Raw genomic sequence first — 14,700 nt, 5'->3', positions numbered from 1 at the left:
GACGTATCAGAATACCATCCTTGGAGATGACATGACCAAGGTAGGTGACTTCGAGAAGCCAGAATTCGCACTTGGAATACTTGGCATAAAGTTGATGTTCTTGAAGCTTCTCTAGAACAAGTCGAAGGTGTTCAGCATGTTCTTCTTTGTTCTTAGAATATACCAGGATATCATCCAGATAGACTACGACGAACTTGTCGAGGTAATCCATGAATATGTAGTTCATCAGACGAGAGAATGTGGTTGGAGCATTGGTCAAGCCAAAAGACATGACCGTGTACTTGTAAGAACCATAACGAGTGACGAATGCGGTCTTTGGAATATCCTCTTCACGAACACGGATCTGGTGGTAACCCAACCTCAGTTTAGAGAATATTGATGAACCAGCCAGTTGATCATACAGATCATTGATCCGAGGAAAGGGATATTTGTTCTGAATTGTAGCTTGGTTGATAGGATGGTAGTCTTGTACCAAATGGTTCGTTCCATCCTTCTTCTTCACAAAGAGAGAAGGTGCTCCCCAAGCTGAGGAACTTGGATGAATGAATCCACTGCGAAGAGATTTATCGATTTCCTCCTTAAGTTTAAGGAGTTCATGAGGTGGCATCTTGTAGGGTCATTTGGCAATAGGAACGGTGCCTGGTTTCAAGTCGATGACGAACTCGGCAGCCCGGGCAGGGGGTATTCCTGGAAGTTCTTCTGGAAAAGCATCTAGGAAGTCGTGAACAACTGGAATCTTTTAAATTCCCTCAAGAGGTGCTGCATTCAACGCATTCAAGACATAAAGTCGTGCTTCAGCATTTTGAACCAGACAAGCATTGTAGCTTACTATCTCATCTGAAGGGTGTAGAAGGTGGACGGTTTTAGTGGCGCAAACGATAGAAGCCGTATGTGCTTTCAACCAATCCATTCCCAGAATGAGGTCAATATTGGAAGACTTCAGAATAATGGGGGGAGGCAAAAAAATTCAACCCTTCGATTTCAACTGAAACGTTGTGGCTAATCATGGAGGTTTGGCATTGGCCCGCGGGTTTTTTTTTACCACTAGTGGAGTGTGCATCTCTTCGTATTTAATGCCATGCATGAATGCAAAATCTTCTGATATGAAAGAATGTGATGCTCCTAAATCAAATAAAATAGAAGCCGGTACTGAATTAACGAGAAGAGTACCCATCACAGTGGCAGGCTGGTCTTGAGCTTCATTCAGATCAACATGATTAGCCTGACCACGACCATAAGGCCTGGCATTGTTATTATGGGGCTGATTGTTACGGCCAGTTGAAGGCAGAGCCAGCTGGCTCTTTTTCTAATTGCACTTTTTGGCAAGGTGGCCTGGACGGCCACATCTGAAGCATAGACCATCATTGAGATTGGGAGCAGGAGCTTGGGGTGGTACAATTCGAAGAGGTTGCCTTTGCGGTGGAGGAGGCAGATGAGGTGTAGCATAGGATTGTCTTAGTGCAAGTGCAGTTGGAAGATACATGTTGTGGGGAATCCATATCCGACGCTTCTGCGCTGACGGGCCCGAAGATGAGCCAGCGTCACAGCTGCGCCTGAGGGATCCTTGGTGTTCCTGAAGAAGTCTCAACCTGTATAGCCTTGTTCACCAAAGTGGCGAAATCAGAAAAGTCATGAACGAGCAATGCTAGCTTGATATCAGGGTGAAGTCCATCACGAAACTTCTCTTGCTTACGAGCATAAGTAGCAATGTCTTCTTCAGCGTAACGGGACGAGTCCAAGAATTCCCGCTGATAAGCATCTACAGACTTGTTGCCTTGGGTGAGGTTGTGGAACTCGCGCTTCTTCTTGTCCATGATTCCTGGAGGAATGAAGTGGGCACAGAAAGCAGCTTAGAAATCCGGCCAAGTGATGACCGTTCCAGTAGGTAGGGTATGCCTGTGGCTGTCCCACCATTGAGCAGCGGGACCCTTAAGAAAGAATGATGACCATTCGTAAGTATCTCGTGGGCACCTTCCAGGTCAACCTGACTCCACTGCCGGGGCCTGGTCTTCGATGATGAAGCAGGGGCAACAAGGACAAGGTGGGGGTCACTGATGGATCACTAACCAACCTATACTAAGCAGCTTAGGATAAGAAGGTAAGGTAACAATAAGCAGGTAACAAAAATAGGCTATGCAGTAGAGTAGGATCATACAGAAAGCAGTAGCAGTTCTAATGCAAGCATGAGAGGGAAAGAAATGGGCGATATCGGAATGCTCAAGGAGGGTTTGCTTGCCTGGAAGCTCTGCTGAAAAAGAAGAAGTGTCATCGACATAGTCGATCACAAGGGCGGCATCGATCTCGGGGTCTATCCGAGAGAAGAGGGGGAAGAAACAGTAAATACAGAGCAAACATATGCATCACTAAGCATTACATGACAATAGGCAGAGCTAGGGTTGTCCTAACATAGTACTACACGTTGCAGAAGGAGGGGAAAAACATCCGAGGATGAATTCCCGACGTTAGATGAATTCCGGACAAATGGAAGAGAGGGGACGGTTCCATGTTCAGCATGCTAGGGGCATGTGACAGGTGAACGGACCACGCATTCGGATTCGTTGGATTTTTTTGAGCAACTTTCATATATAAAGTTCTTCGATCCGAGCTACAGTTTAATTTCTATGAATTTTTAAAGGTTTAAACATTTTCTGGAATTAATAAAATTAACAGAAAAGAAAATATGATGTCAGCATGACGTGTTGATGACGTCAGCAGTCAACAGACTCGCTGACCGGGTCAAACCTGACCTATGGGTCCAGTGCGACCCACATGTCAGCCTCTGTGGCACTAACAGTGGATTAATTTGCCTAACAATACTAGTTAGGGGTGTGGGCCCCATTAGTCAGTGACTATTAGGTTAAACTAATTAATTTCGTTTATAAAAATGTTTAATTAGCCTAATTAACAGACGGGGCCCACATGTCATGCACAGTAACTGCATTGACCAGAGTCAACGTGGTCAACTGGGGCGTAGGGCCCCCCCTGGCAGCCTCACTGGGGTGGCCCCCATAGGGCTACGTCGGCACCAGGTCAGCATGGCAGCCGGAGTAATGCCGGCGACCACAGGAGACGGCGGCGACGCGTGAGATTCGCCCACAGACCACCAAAACGAAAGCGGTCGGTCGCGTTCGAACGCGGAGACGAATCCGCGTCTAACGACATCGGCGGGAGCGACTAAGGTGACCGAGAACGTCAACGGCGACCACCGCGGGCGGCGCCGGACTTCGGGCGAATGTGGTTTTGGCGCTACGGGGCACCAAAACGTGCACGGTTTGTGGATACAGCTAGCTTGTGATGCGGCGCATCCTATGGAGCAAGCAGCAGGGGCGGGGATGGCCGGAGTGGCACCGGCGACAAGCCGTGGTGGCAGTGGTGTTCGGGCCCTCAACGAGCTAGAGGCTAGGGGCCACGGGAAGTGTGTGCGCGGGTGCGTTGGGTTCCTGGAAGCGCCAGGAGCACGGTGGCGTGCTCAGGCGAGCGTGACAGCGGCTATGGCGACGGCCATGAGCTCGTCGGCGGTGGACAGAAAACGGGCGCGGTGGCAAGCTAGCTATGGCACGTGAGGAAGCTAACGGAGAGGAGCAGGAGGTGGAGGAGCTCACCGCGCGGCTAAGGAAAGCCTTCGAGAGCTTAGTAGCAGCAGTGAGCATCGGAGAGGAGGGAGATCGCCGGCGACCGAGGCGGAAGGGGCGGCTCGATCCGCGGCCTGCGGTGCTCCCCGGCTTGCTCTCGTGGACGGGGACGAGGTAGTCAACGACGGCGGAGCTGCTGGACAGGTCGGCGAGGCGAGGCGAGGTCGGTAGCCGCGAGGACGAGCAAGGCACGGTGGTGGGCGTGCTCGGGCAGTGGGGAGAAAGGGCGAGCGCAAGCGAGGGAGAGAAGGGAGTGGATCTGTGTAAGACAATAAGTTTTGGGGGAACCAGCACAACCCTCTAGGGGTGGCTTATCTCATTATATATAATGGATGTGTTACAATACGTACAATATACGTACATAAGTACAGAAGCTATACATAGTCTAACACCCTCCCTCAATCTTAGCCACTTTCTAAAGAACTAAGAAGGGTAAGATTGCGCCTACAAGCCTCAAACTGTGGCAGAGGTAAAGGCTTAGTGAAGATGTCTGCAAGTTGATCCTTAGATGAGATAAACTTGATCTGGAGTTGCTTCTGTGATACACGTTCCTGTACAAAGTGATAGTCAACTTCAATGTGTTTCGTTCGGGCATGAAATACCGGATTTGCAGAAAGGTATGTAGCACCGATGTTATCACACCAAAGGATAGGAGGCTGTGGTTGAGACAAACCCAACTCCTGAAGCAAAGACTGCACCCAAATAATCTCTGCAGTAGCATTAGCCACAGCCTTGTACTCAACTTCAGTACTGCTACGTGACACAGTAGCCTGTTTCCGAGCACTCCAGGCGATCAAATTAGAGCCAAAGAATACTGCATAACCCCCCGTGGATCGCCTGTCATCTGGACTACCAACCCAATCTGCATCAGAGAAGGCCGAAAGGACTCGAGAGGAAGTCGGCCGAATATGCATACCAAATGTCAGGGTGAACTGAACATAACGAAGAATGCGTTTAACAGCAGCCCAATGAGTATCTCTGGGAGCCTGAAGATACTGACAAACCCTGTTAACAGCATAAGAGATATCTGGTCTCGTGATCGTCAAGTACTGAAGTCCACCAACAATGCTCCTGTACTCTGTGGCATCCGCAGGAGACAAAAGCTCACCATCAACAGCTGTAATCTTGTCGGTAGACGACATGGGTGTGGTTGTCAGTTTGCACTTCAGCATGCCAGCTCTTTGTAACAAATCCAAGGAGTACTTCTTCTGCGTAAGGACAAGACCAGTAGCACGAGAAGTGACGTCAACTCCAAGAAAGTAGTGAAGCTTCCCAAGATCTTTGACCGCAAAATCAGCACCAAGAGAGCAGACAAGAGCATCAGCAGCATACTGAGAAGAGCTGACAAGGATAATATCATCGACATATACCAAAAGATACATAGTGACTTCTGGCTTTTGTAGAAGAAATAATGAAGTGTCAGCAGTGGACGGCACAAACCCATGAGCACGAAGGGCAGAGGCAAGGCGGGCATGCCAGGCACGAGGAGCTTGCTTCAAACCATATAGTGCTTTGTTGAGAGAAAGATATAATCAGGACGATCAGGATCGGAAAAAACAGGTGGCTGTTTCATATAAATCTCTTCCTCCAAAACTCCATGTAGAAAAGCATTGTGCACATCAAGTTGACGAAGTAACCAACCACGAGAAACAGCAATGGAAAGAAGAAGCCGAATAGTGGTAGGCTTGACGACAGGACTGAAGGTGTCCTCATAGTCAAGACCATGGCGCTGCCGAAAACCGCGAGCAACAAGTTGTGCTTTGTAACGCTCAATAGATCCATCCGAATGCTTCTTCACTTTGAATACCCATTTTGAGTCAATAACATTTACCCGTGGTGGTGGAGGAACGAGAGTCCATGTCTTGTTACGAAGGAGAGCATGAAACTCCTGCTCCATAGCCTCTCGCCAATGTGGAATGCACAGGGCAGCCTGATATGAGCGAGGCTCAGAAGATGGATCCGCAACAGCAGCAGCCAAACAAGCAGCCAACCAAGCAACCGTACCATCCTTATGTTCCTTGGGTTTGAAAATACCACTGCGACTGCGCGTATGTGGTCGGGACACAGGAACCACAGAGGTCGACGGAGCAGCCTGCAACGGGCTGGAGGACGGCGACGTTGACGAGTCAGCCGGTGACACAGAGCCAGACGCGGTAGCCTCGGGCTCGGTTGGCGAAGAAGGCCGGCCCACAGGCGAACCCGGCGGGGCTGACGAAGCAGCTGGGGATGCCGGCGTCACGGACCGGGTCGATGGCGAGCCCGGCATAGTGGGCAGGGGCGAGGCCGGTGTCGCGGGCCGAGCCGCGGATGAAGGCGACGTGAGGACCCGAGCCGCAGGCGAAGACGGCGTGACGGGCCGAGCTGCGGGCGAAGCCGGCGTGACAGGCCGAGCCGCTGAAGACTCGGCGGCCGCTGGCATAGCGGACCGAGCAGTGGAGATGCTCGGCGCGACGGGCTCTTCGGGTGACCATGCATGGGCACGCGAATCGATGCCATGCATAGGGCGATCGACGTGCCCATCAGAAGGCGGCGACGATGATGGTGAATCCTCCAACAGCTCCAAACGAGCCCCACGTCCGGTTCCTGCACCATGGTTAGGTAACAGCAAAGGAGAGTATGCAACATCATCAAATTGGTCAGAAGCAACAGAGGATGAATGCAGAGATGGTGGTTCAACAATGGACACATGAAGTTTGGCAAAGGGAAAAACATGCTCATCAAACACGACGTTCCGAGATATATAGACACGATTAGTGGGAACATGAAGACATTTGTAACCTTTATGAAGAGAGCTATAGCCAAGAAAAACACACTTCTTAGAACGAAACTCAAGCTTGCACTTATTATATGGACGAAGATGCGGCCAGCAAGCACACCCAAAGACCTTGAAAAAGGTATAATCAGGTTGTTCATTAAGGAGAACTTCAATGGGAGTCTTCATATTTAAAACACGAGTGGGAGTACGGTTGATGAGAAAGCATGAAGTGGTGAAAGCATCACTCCAAAACCGAAACGGAACAGATGCATGGGCCAAAAGAGTAAGACCAGCTTCAACAATATGACGATGCTTACGTTCTACTGAACCATTCTGCTGATGTGTATGTGGACATGCTAAACGATGAGCTATCCCAAGCGACTGAAAGAAGGAGTTGAGGTTGCGATACTCGCCCCCCCCCCCAGTCCGACTGGACATGAACAATTTTGTGCTTGAGAAGACGTTCAACATGTTTTTGAAACTGAACAAAAATATCAAACACATCAGATTTGCGTTTAATAAGATAAAGCCAGGTAAAGCGACTATAAGCATCAACGAAACTGATATAGTAATTATGACCACTGACAGAAGTCTGAGCAGGACCCCATACATCTGAAAACACAAGTTCTAAAGGATGTTTCACCTCACGACTGGACTCCGAAAAAGGAAGTTGATGACTCTTCCCCTGCTGACAAGCATCACACACTGCTACATCTTTATTACTAGACAAACTAGGAAGCTCATGACGACGCAAAATATGACGGACAATAGGTGTGGCCGGGTGACCAAGACGAGCATGCCACTGTGACAGAGAGATCCGAACTCCACTGAAAACGCGGGCGACACCAGGATGCTCCAGACGATAGAGGCCCTCGCACAACCGCCCACTAAGAAGAATGTCCCTCGTGCCCCGATCCTTAATAAAAAGATCAAAAGGGTGAAATTCACAAAGCACATTATTATCACGTGTGAGTTTAGGAACTGAAAGAAGATTACGTGTCACAGAGGGAACTCGAAGAACATTGCGAAGCTGAAGACTCCTATTGGTATGTCTAGTGAGAATAGATGCTTGACCAATATGAGAGATGTGCATACCTGCTCCATTGGCGGTGTGGATCTTGTCGGAGCCATGATAGGGTTCACGAGTGTGAAGCTTCCCCATCTCGCTGGTCAGATGCTCTGTTGCCCCAGAGTCCATGTACCAGTGTGGATCGATGGAGTAGGACTGAGTGTGTCCCTGTTGCTTCTGCGGCGCGGGACGATCAGCCATGGAGACCTGACGGGCATTGTTGCGTGTATCTTTGCCGTCATTGCCAAGACCAAGGAAGCTTCGCTGGAAGCGCTTGTGACACTTGGAGGCCCAGTGCCCATCGCGGCCACAAAGCTGACACACACGTGGACCGCTAGCCCCCGGTAAGGTCGCAGTAGGTGGGGGGGCGAGGCGGGCGACGGTGGCAGCCCCAAGGGAGCCCGGGGTGATGAAGAAGAGCGGCCACCCTTGGTGGCGGCGTTGACCGAGAGGGAGCCAGTGCCCCTGGAGCGGCGTGTCTCGACCCGTTGCTCAGTGAGAATGAGACGAGAGAAAACCTCGTGTGCCAGCATGGGTGTCGAGTTGCCCCGTTCGTTGATGATCTCGACTAAGGCATCATACTCCTCATCAAGACCGTTGACAATAAACGAGTTGAACTCGGAGTCGGTGAGGGGCTGTCCAATGGAGGCCAATGTGTCGGCGAGGCCCTTGACCTTGTTGTAGAACTCAGTGGCAGTGGAGTCAAGCTTCTGACACTCTCCAAGCTGACGACGGATTGCAGAGACACGAGCCTGGGACTGCGCTGCAAAAGTGCGCTCAAGGATGGTCCAGGCCTCATGAGACGTCTTCGCGAAGACAACAAGTCCGGCAACTGCCGGCGATAGCGACCCCTGGATGGAGGAGAGGTTCGCCTGGTCCTGCCCCGTCCAGACGCGATGGGCCGGATTGTAGACCGGACCATGCACGCTGTCTACCAGTGCGGGTGGGCAGGGAAGCGATCCGTCGACGTAGCCTAGCAAGTAGTGACTCCCCAAGAGCGGGAGAACCTGCGCACGCCAGAAGATGTAGTTGTCGGCGGAGAGCTTGATGGTGATGAGATGACCGAAGTGAAACGGCGGCGGTGAAGACGATCCCATCGAGGGGGCTGCCTAGGGTGCAAGCACCATGGAGGCAACCGGAGGCACCGAAGCCGATGCGGGAGGAGGCAGGACCGCAGCCAGGGCGGACGCCGCAAAGCCCGCAGCCGGGGCGGACGCCGCAAAACCCGCGACCGGGGCGGACGCCGCCAACCCCGCCAGCGGGGCGGTGTGATCCGCTGCCGGCAGGAGCGGCGGGACGACGCCCGTGGAGTCAGCAGCGGTCGGCGGCGCCACGGTGTGGACCACGAGGTCGCGCCCAAGTGAGGGCGCCGGCGGCGTGGAGTAGACGGAGCCAAGGCTCCTAGTCCCGATCGGAGCCGGAACGGCGATGACATCGAGCGGGAGGTTGAGCAGAGCCGCAAGAGAGGCCGGGAGGAACCCCGCGGCAGTGGAACCGGTGGTGGCGGTGCTCGACATGGCAGGGGCGCGATCGGTGGCGCGGCGGCGGCGGCGGTGAAGGCGGCGGCTGCGGCGGCGGTGCGGGTATTAGGGTTTTGGAAGCGGAAGCGATCGTAACCTAGCGTGATACCATGTAAGACAATAAGTTTTGGGGGAACCAGCACAACCCTCTAGGGGTGGCTTATCTCATTATATATAATGGATGTGTTACAATACGTACAATATACGTACATAAGTACAGAAGCTATACATAGTCTAACAATCTGGGAGGGGCGTAGCGGTAGGTGAGGGGGACTCGAGGCGTCTAGGGGCGGCGACCTTATCCTCCCCTCGACGCTGGCGAGGGGTTCCGGTGGCGACCGCGCCCTGTAGTGGCGCGCGACCGGGGAACAGGAAGAGGGCACGGTGCGGGGAGCTGGGCCGGCTTGTTGTGGTGGGCCGAGGCCCATGGGAAGGCCAGGGGCTCTCCCACCCCTTCTTCTTTCCTTTTCTTTTTCTTTTTCTTTTGTTTTTCCTTTTTCAACAGCTTTTGCATTTTATTTTGCCACAAATAACTTTGCAAAAATATTCCATTGGCCAAAACAAATTCAAAGAAGTACTGTGCACTGCCACAAAAATATTGGGAAAGTTTTGAATCCCTTTGGATTTATTCAAAAAGAAAAGGGCATTTTAAAAGGCTGTTTTGGCTCTGTCAAAAAGCATTAGGCCCATTTATAGTTGATTATGATGTTGTGTTCCTTAACAGGAAATAGTTTTGGATTATTTGCTAAAAGGTGAACATTTTTCCAACAAGTTTTGATCAACTACATTTTGCACTTTGAATTTGAATGGAATTCAAAGAAGGAATTTGAAATGAGATATTATCCCAACATGATTATTATTGCAAATCTTAGTAGCTTAGCATCATCGTGATGGATTACTGTAGCTCCATTACATAGGGGTGTTACACTATACCTTCCCTTTAAGACGAGAACTGCTACATAAATGATGGGTGGTGCCCAATTTCTAGATGACAAGATATAGATCCGTCGATCACTTGGGTTCACATGGACCGCAACCATTGTACACAGTAATTTCATTTCAAGTTGCAGTGACTAAAAAGTGGGTTGGTCCCCTGCATGTGTTGATGGCTTACTGTAAAGGGGTCCATGCATGCAACTTTTGATAGAGACTGCATACTTCATCCACCCCTTCTGTCATGTTTTTTCTGTGACTTTCAAATTTCAATCTAGCTTTGCCATAGGATAGCCATTCACGTGTCACTCCCTAGGGTGGTTCCATGCGTTAACCGAGATCCAAAGAAGCTTCCCCGCTACCACTCTCTTGTCGCGCTGTTGTCGGCCTTGGTCGCAATGGCGGCGGGCCCATCTGTCAAAGGCAGTTGGGGGATGATTAGGTGCGGTTGCGGTCGGCTGGAGCTGCTAGGGCGGGACGCCTGAGCTCATCTGCTCGCGGTGATAGTGGATGGAGCTCCCTGGCCATCTTGGGCGTGCCGCTGCGGCTTAGCAAAGTAGCCATGATGACTGAGGTCGTCTACTCGCAGCTATAGTGGATGGCGCTCCCTGTCCATGTTGGGTGTGCTACTATGGCTTGGTAAAGCATGTAACCGAGACAGGGTGTTGTGACCTAGCAGGGCTAGGGCCGCAGTGTTAGTGTTGATGAGGTTGCAATCTTTCGTGGAAGGGGCTAGATGGTGGCCTCCTGCCTGGCTGGATTTGGCATGGTTTCCGACTAGATTTGGTGCTCTAGCGGTCGGAGGTCCGATGGAGGTTCAGTCGGCGACTAGGATGTATACAAGCTCTATGGTGATTCCATGATGGGATGGTAGCCTATGGTAGTGCTGGTATGGTCAAAGCCCTGGGTTGCTCCTAGGCTGGCACCGCCGGTGGTGGTCCATGTAGTTATATGCGGCGCAACATGTGGCGCCTGCTGGCTCCGGTATGGTAGTGGTGTGTTGGGGGCGCCGTCCCCGACATAGGTGCTCAATTCTCCGAACAAAAGTTTTGCTCGACTTCAGTCGGGGCTGGTGGTAAATGATGCCTTTGGGGTGTGATTGTGCTTGTTAAAGGCATCATAGAGGGGATCTGGTATCTCTCCCACCCTTGAGTTCTTGTCTCCTGGTGAAAGACATGTGTAATGGTGACGCTCATGGTGTCATTACTTTTTTGGAAGCAATGCTTTGGAGTCAAGTCTTGTGACGTGTTGTGGCTGATAAGGAGTGGGGAGCGATTTGGTGAGAGTGGAGTTGTTGTTTGTGCATCTGTTAGGACAGATCGCTTGGTTGACTGTGATAGGTAGTAGGAGCACCCTCTACATACAAGGAGTGCCAAGCAAGTTATGTTTGTCAACCTCGTGGGATCAAAGTGGCATAGGTTTGTTCTATGGGACATATCATTCCTCGCTGATGTCGTTGATGTTCGCAGATATGCTTGTGGACACCCGGACTAATACAACAGTTTTTGGTGTGCACTTCGGTGGGGGCGATGGCGTCCGAGTGCCTGGCAGGTGTACTATGGGCTATTGGCCTTTGGTGTTTTGTATGTATTGTGGTGCTTTAGGCCTTGTCTAGCTAGGCATTGTTTAGGTTTTCTCTCGGTTTTCCTCAATAAACCGAGCAACCCATTTTTCATTCTTTCTTTTTTGGCACTCGCTTTTATGCGATGCATTCCTACTTCAGTGGTGTTCTTGTAATACCCTTTCTAATAATGAATTTGGCAACTCTCCTCCAATATTTTTTTGTTCTATCTTTTTGACCAAAAGTCCAGTTTATCTTTTGTTACATATTCGTGTTCCTTGCGACGAGAGCTTTGAAATAAGGCCACTCTTGAATATATTTTGACAAGTTTTGAAAACCTCATCAAGTCTCAACCATTAAAACTTGATAAAAATGGAGGATAAATTCATCAAGTTTTAAATATTAAACCCTAAACCTAAAAGCAAATGGAATTTGGTAAAACTTGGTAACACCTTAATATTAAGACTATCAAGTTTTAATATTTGACCTTTGTAAATTTTAAAAGTTCTTAAAATGTATTCAAGAGTAGCCTTGTTCAAAAGTGTTGGTTGCAAGAGACAAAGATATGCAAAAGAAACATAAATTAAAATTTTAATTCAAAAGATATAATAAATTTAAATTTGAAGGTGAAATGAGAAAAACATGGGAGGGGGACTGAACAGACTGCATGCATGGACCCGTACAGTAATTAAACCCTAACACATGCATTTATTTTCAAATTTTGATGCAAATGTGGGACTGCCAAAGTGCCCCACGAATTTCCCAATGAAGAAACAGCGACCAAAAGGAAGAGAATGAATTAAAACGACCCTAGTGCACAAGACAAATCTGAAGACATAGAAAAATATGCTTTCCACTTTGTAAGTGTCGTGTGTCCCACCCGTGAGGAACATAGAGAACTTCTTAAAGAGACATAGGATTGATGCACATAACTTTATTCTTTCAAAATTCACTTTTGTTGTTTTCTCTGACGGAAAACCAGCGGCGTTGTCTAGTGGACAAAGACAGACACAACAACATGTTTAACACAGTACAGACGCAAGCGCTCATACATATGCGCATATACTCATCTCTATGAACACACACGCACATTCTATCCTTATGAGCAAAAGACCGAGCCAGCATATCATCTACAAAGTCTAAATTGTGTCCCCTTCTTTTTTCCTGATTTCACCTCCCTTCTCCGTACACTCGTCTCTTAGGCTTTGTTTGAATATGTAGCTTTTTCTGTGGATGAATATGTAGGTTTAGCCGAACTAGTTTTCCATGAACTCATATAACAACATAACAAACTAAAGTCATGTTTGGGCTCTCGACGTAACAAACCTTTTTGGCTCCGTTCCTTAGATTCTTTTCTCACGACACTCCCTTCCCCACTCACATCATTTACCAGTCGGAGTAATATGGTTAGCATGCCTTCAGAATTTTAAATTAGAAGCCATGCATATATTATTGAATAGTAAAATAAAAGAACTTAACTTTATTTTTTGAGAAAATCAAAGAAACTTAACTACTCTAGTAAGCTTTGGTCAAGTGGAGATTTAGTTAGCAGCGTAAAACTGGGGAAGAGCCTAACCACGTTGAACATGAGTCAGCTTGAGTCTGGCCTAGTCTGGCTTGGCCACGTGGTGACTTTTTGAAACGTGGACATTTTCATATTTGTGAACATAAGAAAAACACAGATCATTTTTGAAAACGTGAGCATCTTTTGGAAATCTTGAACATTTTTGAATCTGTCAACAACTTCTGAAAAATGGGAACTTTTTTTAAATTTGAAAGTGAACAACTTTTTTAAAACAGCAACATTTTTTAAATGGGAATATTTTTTGAACTACAATTTTTACTTTTGAAAAGCGAATTATTTTTGCATATGTGAACATTGTTTTTAAAATGGAGACATTTTTAGAAACTTCGAGCAAAATTTGAAAATCCAAACAATTTTGCAAATTTGGGAATAGTTTTCAAAGACAGGATCATTTTTAAAATTCTTTGTTTCCTTGGAATGAATTGCTCAACTACTTAGGTAACGAAAGAAAAACGTTCATCTATGATCTTTCTAAAGAAAAGATGGCATTTTTTACAAATCATGATTTTTTTGAAAAGAAAAATAAAGGAAAATTTGTGAATGTTTATTTCTAGAAAATATGGACATTTTTTGAAATTCCAGAAAAATATAAATATAGTGAACATCTTATGATATGTGAATTTCTTTAAAAAGAAAGAAACAAAAAAAATTGAGAAGAAAAACCAATAAATAAAACACCAGAAGAAAAAAACAACCGATGAACATTCTAAAATTTACCAAAACTTTTTTTTGATGGGAAGGCTTACTTTGTTAATCAAATGATAGATACATCGTCTGCTAGCAATTTCACAATAAAATCAGGCGGGGCATCAATTCAAAGAGATGGATTGTTAACACGTCCCCGTCTAGCCAGCTCATGAACTATAAAATTTGACTCTCTAATACAATGCCCAATAGTAACCCTCCCGAAATCTACTAGATTAGTTCCACATTCATCAACGACCGGCGCTATCACCATAGAATAACCTCTATTGTGGTTTAGTGCATCCACCACTGTGGTATTGTCCGATCTCACCACCAAGTTATAGCATCCCATATCCCTTGCCAGCTGCAATCCTTCGAGCAAAGCTGCCACTTCTGTCGTACACACATCAGCAACGTGTTCTAATCTCGCTGTGGATGCCGCTATAAAGGACCCCCGGTGATCACGGATAACAGCTCCACATGATCCTGCATAGTCGCCCTCTGTGAATGATGCATCCACATTTAGAATTAGCTGCTCCGCGAGAAACACCGGCCACTTATTTATCTTGGGTGTGATTTTAACTAAGGTTCCACGAACATAGTCCAGCGCTAGGGCAACCATAGCAGGTGTTGTTTTTCCTGGTGTCAATATATCTTCCCCTCGCACAAACTGTCTTCTTTGCCACCATAAAAACCAGCATGCTGTCGATATAAGCTCTGGTAATTTAACCACTCCAGAGTAGCGTCGCCGATAAGAACCATCGCAGAGAATAAAAATTACCAAAACTAGTATAAAAGAGATTCGAACTTTTTGGATCATTCCCAACCCGAAACTAGAAAACGCTACTCCAAGCGCTAAATGGCCAAGCCCAATACTCGCTGGTGCGTTGCTCCTGTGCGAACCAGCGAGAAATTCCTATTTGCTGCTCTTTGCGGCAAGTAGTCGAGCGCACGCACACAG

This window comes from Triticum aestivum, chromosome 4A (assembly GCF_018294505.1).
Source record: "Triticum aestivum cultivar Chinese Spring chromosome 4A, IWGSC CS RefSeq v2.1, whole genome shotgun sequence".
Taxonomy (NCBI): Eukaryota; Viridiplantae; Streptophyta; class Magnoliopsida; order Poales; family Poaceae; genus Triticum; species Triticum aestivum.
The sequence above is the reverse complement of the archived record's forward strand: the minus strand, read 5'-3'. Positions refer to the sequence as shown.